The 15,818-nt window shown below is 41.4% G+C and overlaps 1 long non-coding RNA gene across 2 annotated transcripts in view; it reads right to left on the minus strand.

The window, feature by feature from the left end:
- Positions 1-15,818, minus strand: part of LOC144617061 (uncharacterized) — a 325,321-nt gene that overhangs the window by 166,630 nt on the left and 142,873 nt on the right. The window lies entirely within an intron of this gene.

The following is a 15,818-nucleotide window of genomic DNA, read 5'->3' on the forward strand; positions in this document are numbered from 1 at the left end:
CCTTGAAAGCATTGTGCCAAGTGAAAGAAGCTAGACATAAAAGGCCACATAATATCTGATTTCTTTGAAGTGAAATATCCAGAATAGGCAAGTGCATAAGGAATAAAAAGTAGATTAGCAGCTGCCATGGACTGGAGGAAGGGAGAGTGATTACTCAGAGAGTGATTATTTAGTGGGGATTAGGTGTGTTGGGAGAGTAATGAAAACGTTCTAGAATTAGACGGTGGAGATGGTTGCACATTGTGAATGTACTAAAAATCACTGAATTGTCTACTTATAGTGGTTACAATGGTAGATTTTATGTTATGTGAATTTTATTTCAATTAAAAATGGCAGTAAACAGTTCTGAGTAACATGTAATGTGTGGCAAATGATGGTATTAGAGTCTGGGGGAGAGCAAGAGAGATCACATGGGTCCAGAAGCATCAGCGATTGCTTCATGAAGGAGGAAGGAGTTTGGGACTTTGGAAGCAGTAGGTCAACTTTGGAAGTTGACCTGTGAACAAATGGTCAACTTCTCTGGATAAGGAACATTATAACAGTGAAGGAGTGGTAGTAGTAAGGCATAAGGAAAAAATATTTGACATTCATATAAACACTTCACACTGAAGAGTCCTAACCAGATAATGCTTTCTCCAATTTCTACAGTATTTATTTCTAATTATAGAAATGATATAAATAGGGTACTCTAGTGTATTGGTTTAAGGATTCTGTGCCAGTCTGATGGTTATGCTGCATGACAAATAACCTCAGGATTTTAGTGGCTTCCAACTGGCGATCTTTCATTTCTTATTCATTCTACATGCCCAGTATGGATGGACTGTGGCCATACTCTATGCCATCTTCACTCTGGAACCCAGGCTAATTGAGCAGTCTCTACCTGGAACAAACTGCATGCTGATCATAAAGCTTCTGCTCAGAAGGGACCTCTCTGCCACTCTTCTCATTGGTCAAAGTCAGTCACATGGCCTTGCCTGAGGTCAACAGGACAGAGAAGAGACACAAATATGGATGACCCAAAAACAGTCTACAAATTCCAGCCCTGGCAAAGTTGCTTATATTCTCTAAGCTTTGGAGTCTTCATCTATTAAATCAAGATAATTATTTCTATGCCATGGAATTATTGAGGATTAAATGAGATCTTGTAAGTAAAATGCTCAGTATGATGCTTGCCTCACAGTAATTGCTCACTAAAATGAACAGCTCCACTAAATAATAAGCTCCTTGAGCGCAAGGACTTCTTTTTATTTACTGTTTACTCAATACCCAGCATATGTCCAGCACACTCTAAGTATTCAGTACATGCTTGGTAAAGCAGTAAATTAATGAATAAATGAATGAATGAATATATGCTCACTAAAGAAAATTTAGAAAGCATAGAAAAGTATTCAGAAGAAAAATAAACACTCTTTTCAGTTAACACCCAATGCACAGGGAATGCATTGATGAGCAAGTTATGGGTCCTTTTTAATTTGCATCCTTTCTTGCCCTGGCTCACTCCTAATGCCAAAATCAAAGCTTAAATGCACAGACTCTGCCCTTCTTTTGGAAAGCTGAACATAATTTAACCTTTCTAGCACAATAGAGGCCTCGCAATAAACAGTCCTTATGGAGCTCAGTGTCCACAGAGCACACTGTATTGTGCTGGGAACCTCCTGAAGATGAGAACAAGATACAGGAAATGGGTATTAATGCCCAACATGCTCTTTCCTGGGATGGGGGTCTCCACAAAGAATGCATTTACTTGTCATCAAGTCAGGATAACAGAGACATTCTTCTTGAAGTTTTTAAATTTTTCATTTAAAGGCCCATACTTTAAATTTATACTAGGAGATATAGGAAAGAGGAAATGGAAATAAAAACCATGACTAGACCCCACCTCGACTAAATACAAAATCATATCTACTTCTTTTTCACACTCTTCTTTCAAATATATGAATTATATATTACATTTGCTTTTATAATATAAAAATTTTCATTACTTATAGACCTCTTCATTGGCATGACCAATTATTACAAAGGTTTACTACAGGTAACATAGTGTTCCTATCATAACACACACACACACACACACACACACACACACACACACACACACACTACATATATGAGAAGAGACATAATGGCTGTCTATTCTTTTTTTTTAAATTTTTTTAATGTTTATTTATTTTTGAGAGAGAGAGAGAGATACAGAGCACAAGCAGGGTGAGGAGTAAAGACAGAGGGAGACACAGACTCCAAAACAGACTCCAGGCTCTGAGCCATCAACACAGAGCCCAACACGGGGCTTGAACTCACAAACTGTGAGATCATGACCTGAGCTGAAGTCAGACGCTTAACTGACTGAACCACCCAGGCATCCAATGACTGTCTATTCTAAGGGCTCCTCTAAGGAACAGAAATCCTTGCTCTGTGTAGACTAACTGATAGAAGTCACAAAGAAACATTTCTCAGTTAAATGAAAGACTTTTCAAAGAGATAGCTTTTAAAGACCCTGAGATGCAGTGATACCAGTAATAGCCTGATTTAGCCTAAAGAGCCCACTGGGCAATTGTTCCATTGTATTTATGGTTCTTTCTATTCTCTGAGGGTCTGACAACAAACGCTTGTGAGCACCTGTACTCTGTCCTCCACTCTGCTAGAAGTTATGAGAGTCATCAGACTCAGGACCACAAACCCTCCCTCTGAGGGTTGTACCCTCTCCCTGTGCAAAATAGAAAGTTCAATCACCAGGCCAACAATGACACAACAGTTCACAGTGTCACAAAAAAGAATGAGGTCAATTGGTAAGAAAGTACCACAGACTCTCAGTGCAGAGGGACGGATACATACCCCAAAATCCAAATTTAGATTAAATATGCTATCAGCAAAGCAGATTTTTCAGGTGCTGTCAGGCAGGGGTTTCAGAAAAACCACCACCCCACTCTCAAGTCCCCAAGCCCTCCCCTAACACCAGCCTTCCCATAAATACACACTCCCATGTACACTCACAACTCCCCAACTTCATCCCTCCCAAGGGCCTTCACACACACACACACACACACACACACACACACACACACACACATTATGACTCTATAGGGAAGGCTTTTCAAAGGAATCACTCCTGCACTGTGAACTGTGTCACCTTTGTATTTCTCTCCACTTTTTTTCCCCTTTGGTCTAACCACCTGCTCACTGCTAAAAGCCAAATGCTTCCTTACAGGGCTTTGAAACATGGTTGGACAATCAAAACAATGAATCTGATCTCTTGCAGAATACAGGTAAGATTTGAGAGCAACTGAGAGAGGTCATTCAGAGAAGATGAGGACACAACCACTGTTCTTCAAATATTTAAAAGGAAAAAAGCAGGCTTATCCTGTTGGACCTCAAAAGGCAGAAGTTAGAATGACAAGATTTGGCTTAACCTATGACAAATCTTTGAACAGGCAATGCTGCCCGGTGGTAGCATAAGCCATCCTAGGCATTGGTGAACCCTTTGTCACCAGCAGAGCTCAAGCTAAGGAGTGGCAAATGCCTTGCACAGTTGAGCTAGGAGCCTGGCCTGAAGGGCTTCATAGCTTCTCTCAATCCAGAGAGTCTCTGCTATGCAATTCCAGGAATGCTTTGTCAGAGAAGACAGACAGGAACTGGGTCAAGAGCATGAGTAATAGGTTAGAACAAATGGACAAAATTCCTGGGACAAAGGCCTGAGGAAAAGCATAAAGATCAAGATCATTTGGGGACAATGGAGCGATTAGGCCCATATGTCTCTGAATGAGAGGCTTCAGAAGAACAGTGACCAGGAGATGACAGGAAGAAGTTGGCCTGGGATTTAATCTTAGACGACCCTAAAGGCAAAGATTAAAAATGTGGATTTTCACATGAAAAGATGCTCAGGGGCACCTGGGTGGCTCAGTCAGCTAATTGTCCAACGCTTGATTTTGGCTCAGGTCATGATCTCATGGTTTATGGGTTCAAGGCCCATGTCAGGATCTACACTGGCAGTCAGGAAATTCCATGGGATTCTCTCTCTCTCCTTCTCTCTCTGCCCCTCCCTCATTTGTGTGCTTGCTCCCTCACTCTCTCTCAGAAAAATAAACATTTTTAAAAAAAGAAAAGAAAAGATGCTTAATATCACTCATCATCAGGGAAATACAAATCAAAACACGATGAGATACCACCTCACACCTGTCAGAATGGCTAAAATTAACAACATAGGAAATAACAGGTGTTGGCAAGGATACAGAGAAAGGGGAACACTCTTGCACTCTTGGTGGGACTGCAAACTGGTGCAGCCACTGTGGAGAACAGTACGGCGTTTCCTTAAAGAGTTACAAATAGAACTACCTTATAATCCAGCAGTTGCACTACTAGGTATTTACCCAAAGGATATAAAAATACTGATTCGAAGGGGAACATGCATCCCGATGTTTGCAGCAGCCCTATCAACAATAGCCCAAATGTCCACCAACTGATGAATGGATAAAGAAGATGTGGTGTATATATGCGATGGAGTATTACTCGGCAATCAAAAAGAATGAAATCTTGCCATCTGCAACTACGTGAAGGATGGAGAGAGAGTGTATTATGCTAAGTGAAATAAGTCAGTCAGTCAAAGACAAATACCATATGATTTCACTCATTTAAGAAACAAAACAGATGAACACATGCAAGGGAGGAAAAAAGAGAGCAAAGGAGAGAAACAAACCACAAGAGACTCTTAACAATAGAGAGCAAACAGAGGGAGGTGGGTGGGAGATGACTAGATGGGTGATGAGTATTAAGGAGGGCACTTGTCATGAGGAGCACTGGGTATTGTATATAAGTGATGAATCACTGAATTCTATTCCTGAAATCAATATTGCACTGTACATTAACTAGAAATAAAATTTGAAAAGAAAAAAAAATTAAAAACGTGGATTTTGTCTTAAAGCCCATTGCTTACAAACTCGTAGCCGCTTATGCCTTTTTACTTGAATTTCCTGGTGTCTTGAAAGACATTTGGTCCCAGTACAAGCAGTTTAGAGCCCAGAGTCTTACATTCAACAGAACTTTACATATTTATATTACCTGCCAGCCACTGTGACTGCTGCCACGGATGATGATAAATCACTGATGATTTTAAAGTGGGAAAGTGGAATGACCACAATTCTAGGAAAATCGGTACAGCAGGGACGTCCAGCTTAGAATTCAGGCACATGAGTCTAGAACATTTCCACTCTGATAGTCCAGGCGTGAGACACTTGGACCCAAACCTGAAGATTGTTAGTGGAAGAGGAAATGAAAATGGAGATACAAGATGGGTCAGGTCAAAAGGAAGGGGAAAGCCTCTACTGTGTTCAAATTCCCAGTCAGCCAAGATAAGCTGTGTGTCTCAGGGAATGTTACCTAACAGCTCTGTTGCTTTAATTTCCTATGCAATGGGGATAAAACTGTCTATCCTCCAATATTTTTCTAAGGATATATAATAATTTATGTGAGTCTATATGAAGTTCCTAGCACAAGCACTGCCCACAGGAAGCATTTCATAAATGATACAAAATTTTATTTTATACAATGAAAATAAAACTGTCTGATTATGTTTATGTATGTGTGGTATACTGACAGCCTAAAGGAGAAGTCAAAAACCACTAGTGCAGATATGAGGAAAAGATGAGTAGTTAGATCAGATATTTTGAGTCTGAAGAATAATGGTTTATAGGATATATCTAAATAAAAATTTTGAGCTGGAAGTTGGCAATATGCACTGCAGGTGGGAAAAAGTTACACTGAAGCTTCAAATTGGGAAGGTTTGTGCTATAAGTAACCAAAAACCAAACTCAACTGGTAGAAATAATAAAGAAAACAGATTAGTTCCTACAATAGGAAATCCAGAGGTGGGACAGCTCAGGATTATTTCTTTTAAGGGCTCTGTCCTGAGGGATCCAGGTTCTTTCCATGTTCCCCCAAGCAACCCAAACCCATGCCAGCTTATCTCTAGGTCTCTATCCTCATGGTCACAACGTGGCGGCTGTGGTCATTTCAAGGATTAGTACATCAAGACACGACAACAAAGACACTCTTCCCTGTGAGAAAACATTTACCAGGTAGATATACCCCAATATATTTCTCCTCTCTTGTCTTTGGCTAAATTTGGGATAAATTCCCCTCCCTAAACCAATCATTGGCAAGAAGAGTTTGACTCCTAAATTTGGTAATTTACATTAATCCAGGGATAAATCTGAGTTGTGCCACTGAGTCAGGAGGAGGCAGAGGAGTAGACACTGAGATTAAAGACTAGAATGGTTGCTGGAGAGCAGTGTCTCACAGTCATGCATCACTGGCTGAGTCAGCTGCCCCTCAGCTACTGCAGGCATCAGATTCAATTCATCACCATCGTCCTAGAATTACTTCAACGAAACAAGGCAATAGTGGTGGCAGTTTCTCACTTCCCCACCACCACCTACAGTAACCCTGACTCTGGCATTGTCTTTGCAAAACCAGGATGGATTGGATCAGTTCTAGGGACTGCCTGGACTCCCTGCAGTGAGTCACACAACAGGCAGGAAGCTGGATTGGCTGGTTGTCTGGCAGATGGTGGCAAGGGGTAGTTGGCAGATGGTGGAAGGCTGCCCAGTTGCCAAGAGGAGCAGTAGGCTCTAGCCCTAGCAGAACATAAGCCCTTTGTCTCCTTGATCCACACGACAATCTTTCAATAAGCATCCAATGCTCCCCTTTCCTGAGCTCCTCCTTGTTTATGACTGACCAGGAGGTGGCATCAGAGCATTGGACAACATGGCCAAGCAACCTGCAGTTCTCTGATGGGGCTAGGAGAGGAGTCCGGATGAACTGAGGACCCTCACCTCTCTCTCGCTGAACAGGAAACTCCTAACAAGCCAATCTAAAAATGCCAGCAGGAAAAGACCTTTAACCCACCTGCCTTTGTCTTACAAGTGTGAATCTAAGTCATTGAGGAATGACAACATTCTCTTACAACATTCATGAACATACCACAAACTTTCCATGGACTCCCTTGGTAACACACATGCCACCAATGAGACAGTTTGTTTTATAAGTTAAGCCCACTAATAACGGATAGACTCATCTAATCACTATGTTGTACACCTGAAACTAATGTAACATTGTGCATCAACTATACTTCAATTAAAAAAGAAAAGAGTAGAGCCCAGAGGGTTATTTTTCTGAATTGTATTTTTCTATTTAAAATTAAATAAATATAAAAATAAGGCCACTGGCCCTAAAGCCCTTCATAAGTGGTCCCCCAGGGGCGCCTGGGTGGTTCAGTTGGTTAAGCATCTGACTTTGGCTTAGGTGATGATCTCACAGTTTGTGAGTTTGAGCCCCGTGTTGGGCTGGCACGCTCTCGCTCTCTCTCTCTCTCTCTCTCTCAAAAATAAACACTAAAAAAAATTCTTTTTGAAAGAAAAGAGGTAGCTGCCATAAGTGGTCCCTCAGAAAATTGTGCATATTTTTCCCCAGGGTTGGACCCATATTTAAAAAATCATTTCCTTCCAACAATTTTTTCAGCAACAATTAATTTCCTCTCTGATATTATGAAAAGTCATATTTAACTGAGCTGAAATGCCTATCATATCTAACTGGGCTGAAATGGTTATCATATAATTTCCATTAAACATTTTTTAAAATTTTGAATTAAAGTATAATATGCTATAGAAAACACGTGTCAAAAGTATAATGTTCAATTTATCTTTACAAACTGAACACACACACATAACCAGCACCCAGATTAAGAAACAGAACATCCTCGGTACCCTTGATTATCAGCACCCTCAACCTCACCTCCTGTCACCATGCACCACCACCCCCCCTTAACAGTAACCACCATCCTGACTTGAGGTACCAGAGTGTTTCCCTATTTTCGAGCTTTATGTAAATGGTTCTTAAACTATGTGTTTTTTGTCTCTAGCTACTTCCTGTGAACATTAGCTATGATCCATACTACAGAGTTGAAGATCATTCTCAGGCATTGTGCATATTCTATTACACACAAGGCAATATAATAAATACAGTAAATTTTAGTATATAACAATGTATCAGTTCTACAATAGATGGGCATTTGGGTAATTTCAAGGTATTGGCTATTGCCATTAGTACTGCTCTGAACATACTGGCACCTGCCGTTTGTGGAATATATGTAAACATCTCTGTATCTAGTGCCCATACCTAGTGGAGGAATTGCTAGGTATGTGTGTGTTCAGCTTTAATAGATATAGTCTGCCAAACAGAATCTGTCAAAGTGGCTCCATGAGGCATTAGAGATTTTTTGAAATGTGGAAAATAGCTCGTGGACCCCCCTACTGTCTACATGGATCCCTTGGAGGTCTAAGGACATCAGTTAAGAACTTCCACTTAAAAGAAATTTGTTGTCTTCTTCTGTTCTCAAGTGAAATGGGTAACACCTACTATTCTTCATAAAATGCACTTTGATTATTTTGACACTGTGATGAAATCCTCTCTCAGCCCTATTACCCGAGGGCTGTAAAAACCTTTTGCTCACAGGTAATGCCCAGCTGAGGCCTTTAAGCTCACCTGAGGCTTCTGCATAATAAGGACCCTGAGGCTCAGAGCATTATGTGATTACAGTTGGAGGGGGTAGGTGAGCTCCAGAACCACATCCTCTTTAACACACAGCCTTTCTCTTCAGTATGAGATAGAGAAGGAGGCAGAAGGGGTCAGAAAGGCACATGCTTTGGAGTGGACATGCCTAGGTCTAGACTCTTGACTTGTAACTAACAATGTTTCCATCTTATCTGGCTCCATCCATAAGCCTATGATTATCCTTGCTTTTCTAAACCCAGAACCTTCCTTCCTCCTGGGTAAAAGAGGCAACTAGAATGAAACCTAAATTCTTTACCTTGCTATAAGGCCCCACCTGAACTGAATGTGTCCTGACACCATTTCCTCTCTCTCCTTTGCCCACAAGGCTCCAGGTGCATGGGTCCTTTTTCATCCCTCAAACACGGCAAGCATGTTGTCTTTTCAGAGCCTGTGTCCTTGCTGCTTCCTCTGTTCCAGGTGCTCTTTCCCTTGACCTCCACATGGCTGCCTCATCCTCATGGTTGGGGTCTCAGCTTAGAATCCACCACCTTGGAGTGCCATACACAACCAGCTCTGAGAAAGCAGCCTCCCACCATCTTTCTGTATGCCATTAGCCTATTGTTCTTTACAACATGTATCACTGTGTGACATCATTTGCTTATGTGTTTATTTTTCTCCAAAACTAGAATGAAAGATCCATGAGACCAGTAATGATGTTTCTTATTCATTGTTATATCCCCAGCATCTAGAAAAGTCCCTGGCACAGAGTAGGTACGCAATAAATGTTTGAGGAATGAATGACTATGGTCGCATGGCAGGAATGTGAGGGCCCAAATTCAGCTACCATTGATTGCTTTGGGGAAAAATTTAAAGCCCTGGTCCCACTTACCATAATTCAGTACCCTTCCCCTCCTGAGCTCAGGATCAGAAATTTGGCTGGCCCTAAAGACACCCACTCATCTGAGGACCTAGCATTTCTCTTACCTCATTTCGACAAATCAATGTTGTAAACTTTCCATTCCACACAAACTTGTGCTAATGCTTCGTGATGAATCATGAGGTGAATATACCAGGAAGACTATTTAATTTGTCAAAATGAAAACCATCAGTTGTGGTAAATGCAAACCTGGAGCCTGAAGGCTCTACAAGGCCATGATACTCTCCCTCCCAGCATTCTGGGATCTCAGAGTCAAGGCATGATCAATGGGGAAGCCATCCAGGAGGGTGAACCACATGCAGTTATAGGACACTGCATCTGCCAAGCCCAGCAAAGGCTCCTTGTGTCATATGGCCATGGTTAGCAGCTTCAAGTGACTAGCAAAGCTCTGCCAGGAAGAAGGGGCATCATTTGTTGGAAGCCCTCAGATTTAAAAACAATATACATCTGTTGTTTTATCTTTTCCCAGTAAGTGTGAGTTCCATGAATATGAACTAACAAGTTTTTGCTTTGCTAACTTCAGTGGTGGTCAATACTTGTAAGAGATCCAGACTCGATGCAAAATAATGAAAATGTCGAGAAGCTTTAAGTGCTCTTCAAACAGAACACTTCAATACATAGGTTTCATCTGCCAGAAAATGAACCAAGATCATGTAATCAACTCTCTCACAGACTAGAGAATTTTAAAGTTGGCCTGACCCAAACCTTTATGTTGACATAAAAATAGTCTTCAAATACCCTCTGATTATTCACAGCATTGATGCTAACCACCTATTCCAACCCATCAGTAAACGAGAACACCACCCCTGATCGTACAGAGTTCTCCGAGGACTTCTCTCCTAACAATATAACCTTGCCTCTCCTCTTGACCAAGTCCATCACCATAGGCTCAGTGTTGTCACTGTGTCCACCTCAGTCCCAGGTGAGGAACCAAGACATATCAGGAATCATTATGCTCTCAGTTCCATCCTGAACCAGCTGTTGGGAATTCCTTGGTTACGGGCATGATGTGGATCACAGTAACCATGGCACAAGCCTGCATCTAGTGATGACTATGAAGGCCCTGCTGGGGACCAGACACACTAGATGAGATCTTTGTTAAGGGTCTTCTGTGTTCTTTGGCCAGTGTTGACACACAGAAATCACGTTATGTGCCTGGAATTCACACATAGACTTCCACCTCAAGGATTCTCAGTGGAGTAGATGGCAGAAGGGGCCTCCTAGGCAGGAGCAGCACAGGCAAAGGTTCTGAGGGCTTGTGGAAGCTACCTGGGGAGAACCCACCTCTGGAAGAGCTTCATTGTGCAGCAACAAAAATGTGCTTAGTTGGTGAGAGATCAAGCCAAAAGAGAGCACAAGGAATGTTACAGCCAAAAAGGAACAAAAATGAGGAACCCAGGATGGGAGCCTGGAACTGACATGGAAACCACAACAATTAGTCCAGTCACATTAGTGAATGCTTTGGAGTCCCAGGAGGCCTGTTAAAGTGACAACAACAAAGCCTTACAACGCCTCTCTAGAAACCTTTGATACATAAACTTTTGATTATATCCACTTTCCCATGATCATGGCTTATGATAATACTGTTATTATTGTATGGTGCTCATGACCTACAAGGGCTAGATCAGATCATATAAAACAAATGGTATACAGCCTACAGATGAGGATTTTTTTAATGTAAATTATTTGTCAACATTTTTACATTTGGAAACTACACATAAAAATCCGTATTTACTGCTTCTCTTAAAAAATGCAAAGATCGGACAGAACTAAGCCTATACTCCACATTGGCAACATTCGACCAGAGCGAGGTAGCAGTCATCTCTCTGGTGAGGCCACAGGCTCTAGGTTCACTGCCATCCATGTGACCTACTTCCTTATTTAAGCTCCTGCCTGGCCTGGCAGGAATTTGAGTTTGAGATCCCTGATCTCAGCACTTAGTGCACCAAACAGTGGGTGTCTGTGGTGAGGCCTGGGGTAACATTAATCATGGTGGTACTTGATATAATTGCTAGTGTCCTCATTTTCATTGTTGAGGTTTGTTATTGGAGATTCTATGTGGTACAATGCCTATTTCAGAAGACAAGATAGCCCGAGATCTTCACTAAAGGAGCTTTAAACCAACGGAAACGTCAACATAGGTTGATTTTGTAAGACACTGCAAAAATTCAAAGTGACAGTGATTGATGAGGCATAGGAACAGAGGCTCCATAAAGAAAATGGGATATCATAAACTGAAATTTCATTGCTCACTGTCACATAGGGAATGAAAGATACAGTCTACAGCCTCAGATATGAGACAGACAGCTGCAGTTGGCCCCCTCTTGGGTTTTAGTTGTAAAGTCCTCAGATACCCATAAAGAGGAGGACACCTGACTCTAAAGCCTGAACCCATGTCAACTCAGGAGGCCCCAAGAGGGGGCATTTTTTAAACACTTAGTATGTGCTGGCACTGAATGAGTTACTTCTACACTGGTTCATAGGAGAGGCGCTCTTGGCATATAGGCTCGTAGTTGGCTGACTGAGTTCAAATACAGGCTCTATGCCTTACATGCTGCCTGAACTTGAATAATATCTTTAAATTTTTCTTTTCCCAATCTATAAAAAGGGGAACTAATGATACCTACCATACTGCTGTTAGGTGGATTAAATTAAAGGGTTTAGCATAGTGGCTGGCTTCTAGTAAATACACAATAAGTAACTATTAGCATCATTATTATTATTACTAAGCTTCTTTTAGCAAGTGAGAAAAGTGAAAGTCAAAAAGGGTAATCAACTTTCCCAAGATTATCATATAATCAATAATAGAACCAGTATTCAAGCTCAGGTTCATCTGCCTAAGAATATCTATGGTTCTGGCTCTTCTTTCCAATGATGGAAAAAGAAATGTCTCTGAGAAAAGAGACAATGAATTTGGGTAATGCTTTCAAAGTATAGCACTACATCATTTCTGGTTTCAGGAACTTTTTTCCCCCTAATTTCCATTGTTCTACCCATCAGTGATGCCATTTTCCATGCACATGTTAAGCCCAATTCTCCATGGAAAGACAATGTCATCCATCCCAGGCACAAGTCATGCTTAATAGAGAATGGCAGGACAGGGTCATCAGCAAAGTCTGGATCTCAGCCAGTCCTCCCACATGGAAGGTGAACTCACTGCCACTCAACCTCACTGTCCTGGACATTCTCTAGGAATGAGTGACAGGTCCCACCAGGTGGGCAGTGAAAGGCATGGGGGTGGTGGAGATCGTATGGGAGATGGAAAGAACACATTGGAGATGAGCAAAAGCCAAACAGATGGCATGGCCTCGCTGCAGGTGGCTAAGAAACCACAGCAGCAAGCTGACTAAATGGGCATACATATAGCAGACAGAGCCAGGAGAGGGGCAAAGAAGTCAAGTCCAAAAAGCACCAGGCTTGGCAAAGAACAACCACAGTGCTCATGGACTAATAAAGAACCAAACCCCAGTGATATGAGGGGCACCCACATCAGGGGTCGGGGCACCGTGAAATAAGCAGGAATATAGAGCAGGCAGCAGCTGAGAGCACCAGCCAGAAGCCAGGCAACCTAGTTTTCTAAAAAATAAGAAGAAGGGATCACTAACACAAGGATGATGAGTGAAGTTAGAAAGCCTAAGTGGACCAATTCCAAGGAGTCTCCCAATGTCTCAACCAGGCTAAGGGACCAGTTGGATTTCTGTTAGCAGTCCCAGCCTACTTCCCAGACATAGCCATTGTTAATGGGAAGATGCACATATATACAAATATACAGATGCTTGTACATATATAAATATGCATATATTCTCAGATACTCAAAAATGGAATTAGACTGTATATGCATTGTCCAATTTTTTTCACTCCACTATTTCAGGAATATCTTTTCATGTCTGTGCATGTACTGCTGCATGACCATTTTAGTGGCCTTGTTGTATTCCATCATGTATATGAACCACAACCCATTCAGCCACTCCCTACTGAAGGACATGTATGGCAGGGGGTGTACAATGTTCCTCTGTTATAAGCAATACACTAATCATCATTTGTTTCCTTGGGATTAACTCCTAGATGTAGATTAGATTAATTCCTAGATGTCCAGGCAAGACCCAGGACCTTTGAGGTTAGCTCTGAGCCAAAAGCTATTCAAATAATGGTTGTACATCAAACAAAAGTTACCATATTTTCCCAGTTCCACAAAGAGTGCAATAAACAAAATTAAATGGAAGTCTTGGTGATGGAAAATGAAATAGCTAGTGACAAAAAAAGCAGGCAGAGAACACTTATAAACTTGAAACATATACAAATCATGACTTGAGATGACACTTATCTCTAAGTATCATGAGAATTAACTAATGTTGAACTCCTGGAGAATATAAGTGATATATAAATGCTAAACAATTTACGTTTGCTGAACCACTTAGGATGCTTACCTGAAATACCATGTAACACTGATATTCTAGAAGATTAATTCCTCCAAAAGCAAATGACTTCCAAAGTGGCTTGACAAATGACAAAGAAATAGCAGTTTTATGAATCTAATACTGATGTTTTGTGTGACAATGGAACAAACATCCAAAGAGAAAAATCTATCAATATCTCCAGCATAATATTATGGTGACTGGGTAGCTGCACTTGGCTTTCTACAGAAAGCCATACCAATGTAACAGCTTTCCCTAAAGGCACTGGCACATGAAGAAATGGGTTTGCTCTTTCAGTGAGCATTTTGTGAACACTTAGGTTCTGATACTATACTAAATCTTGGGAATACAAAGATAGATAAAAAAAAAAAAAATGATCCCTGCCCTGAGGTCACTAACCCTCACATGATACTTCACCTATGACTTCTATCTTGACAACACCATCCCTGGAGTTGACCTCAGCAACCTGCCAGCCATCCTGCACTCCTCTGTGCCCCTCAAATGCCAAATCCAATCAGTTGCCAAGACTGTCACTGCTCCAATCCCCCATTGGTTAAGAGTTGTAGCTGGGGTGATGACTCCCCTGCACTTCCAGGCTACCTTGGCACTGGAGAACGCCCTGAGGCAGAGAAGCAAGGAGGGTTTGAAATTGTTCTCCATAGCTGTAGCTGAAATCACTGACAGACTCGCGGATGTGATACTGGGTCCCAAGCATTTGCTCCACCAATTGCACTACTCAAGAAGGCCAGAGAACAAAAAGATGATGCATTTAATGGAGAGACAGTGGGGATAAGGGACCAATGTGGGATTGAATAAGAAAGAGAAGGAAAGATGGTAGGAACAGGGACAATGGCGACACAGAAAAGAGAAATTAAAGAGTCCAGAAGCCAAGTGAGAGGAAGTGGTGAGGATCCCAGGAAAAGCTCAATCATCTATTCAGAGGAACATAATGAAGAGCAGAAAGCAGGTTTTTGGACAAATAAGACAGTGCCACTTATTGAAATGGGGTTAGGAGCTCTTAGTGGCCTCCAGGTAACTGTTTGAGTGGACTTTTCAGGTCATGGAGGTAGAAGTCAGGAGGGGATTATGAAACATAGTTGAGAAAATTAGGGGGGAAATAGCACTGGCTTTACCCCCAAATGTAGTTATATTCTTAACAGAAGGATCTGAGAGTTTAAAATTTGAAATTTGCTACTTTGAGGAAAAATAAGCAAAGGCAATTACCTGGCCTATAAATTCCACAGTGACTGGCAACCTCTACTGCTGGAAAAAGTGTGCTTCCTGCACTGATCTGAAATTCCTAATGCAGTATAATTAGAAAGTGAGAGGAGAGGAAAAAGCCAGCACCTAGAAGACCTCTCTCCTTCCAAAATATGCTTCTCACTAACTCACTGATATCTGAAACTCCACAGTTTTGTATCTGGTAGAAGAAAAAAATGAATAACTGGGTATTGAGTGCCACTCTTGTGCTAGCTCTATGCCAGGAGATTTACATACATTATCCCATTTACTTCTCATGACATCCTGTGATATAAAGAGGTTTAATTCCCCATTTTATAGGTGAAAAAATTAAAGCTGAGACTGGTTGAGAAACACTTCCAAGGTCACACAGCTAATAAAAGGCAGAGCCACAACTCAAGCTACACCAAAGTCCCCAATCTATTCCCTACACCATGCTGTATCCATTGAGCTTAAGTAATACTTTATCTCTTGGTAACAATGCCAAAGAGCCTAAAAAAAAAATCACTTTTACATATCATTTTGTTCATTCATTCAATGCATATCGACTGAACACTTTGTTGGACTCATTCATTCAGCAGGTATTTACAGAGTGTAACAATGTGCCAGGTACTATGCTAGGCACTGAGGATACCTCAGCAAATGACCTAGATGCAGTTCCCTATGCCTTGGTGAGATAAAGGAAC

This window comes from Panthera onca, chromosome C1 (assembly GCF_046562875.1).
Source record: "Panthera onca isolate mPanOnc1 chromosome C1, mPanOnc1 haplotype 2, whole genome shotgun sequence".
Taxonomy (NCBI): domain Eukaryota; kingdom Metazoa; phylum Chordata; class Mammalia; order Carnivora; family Felidae; genus Panthera; species Panthera onca.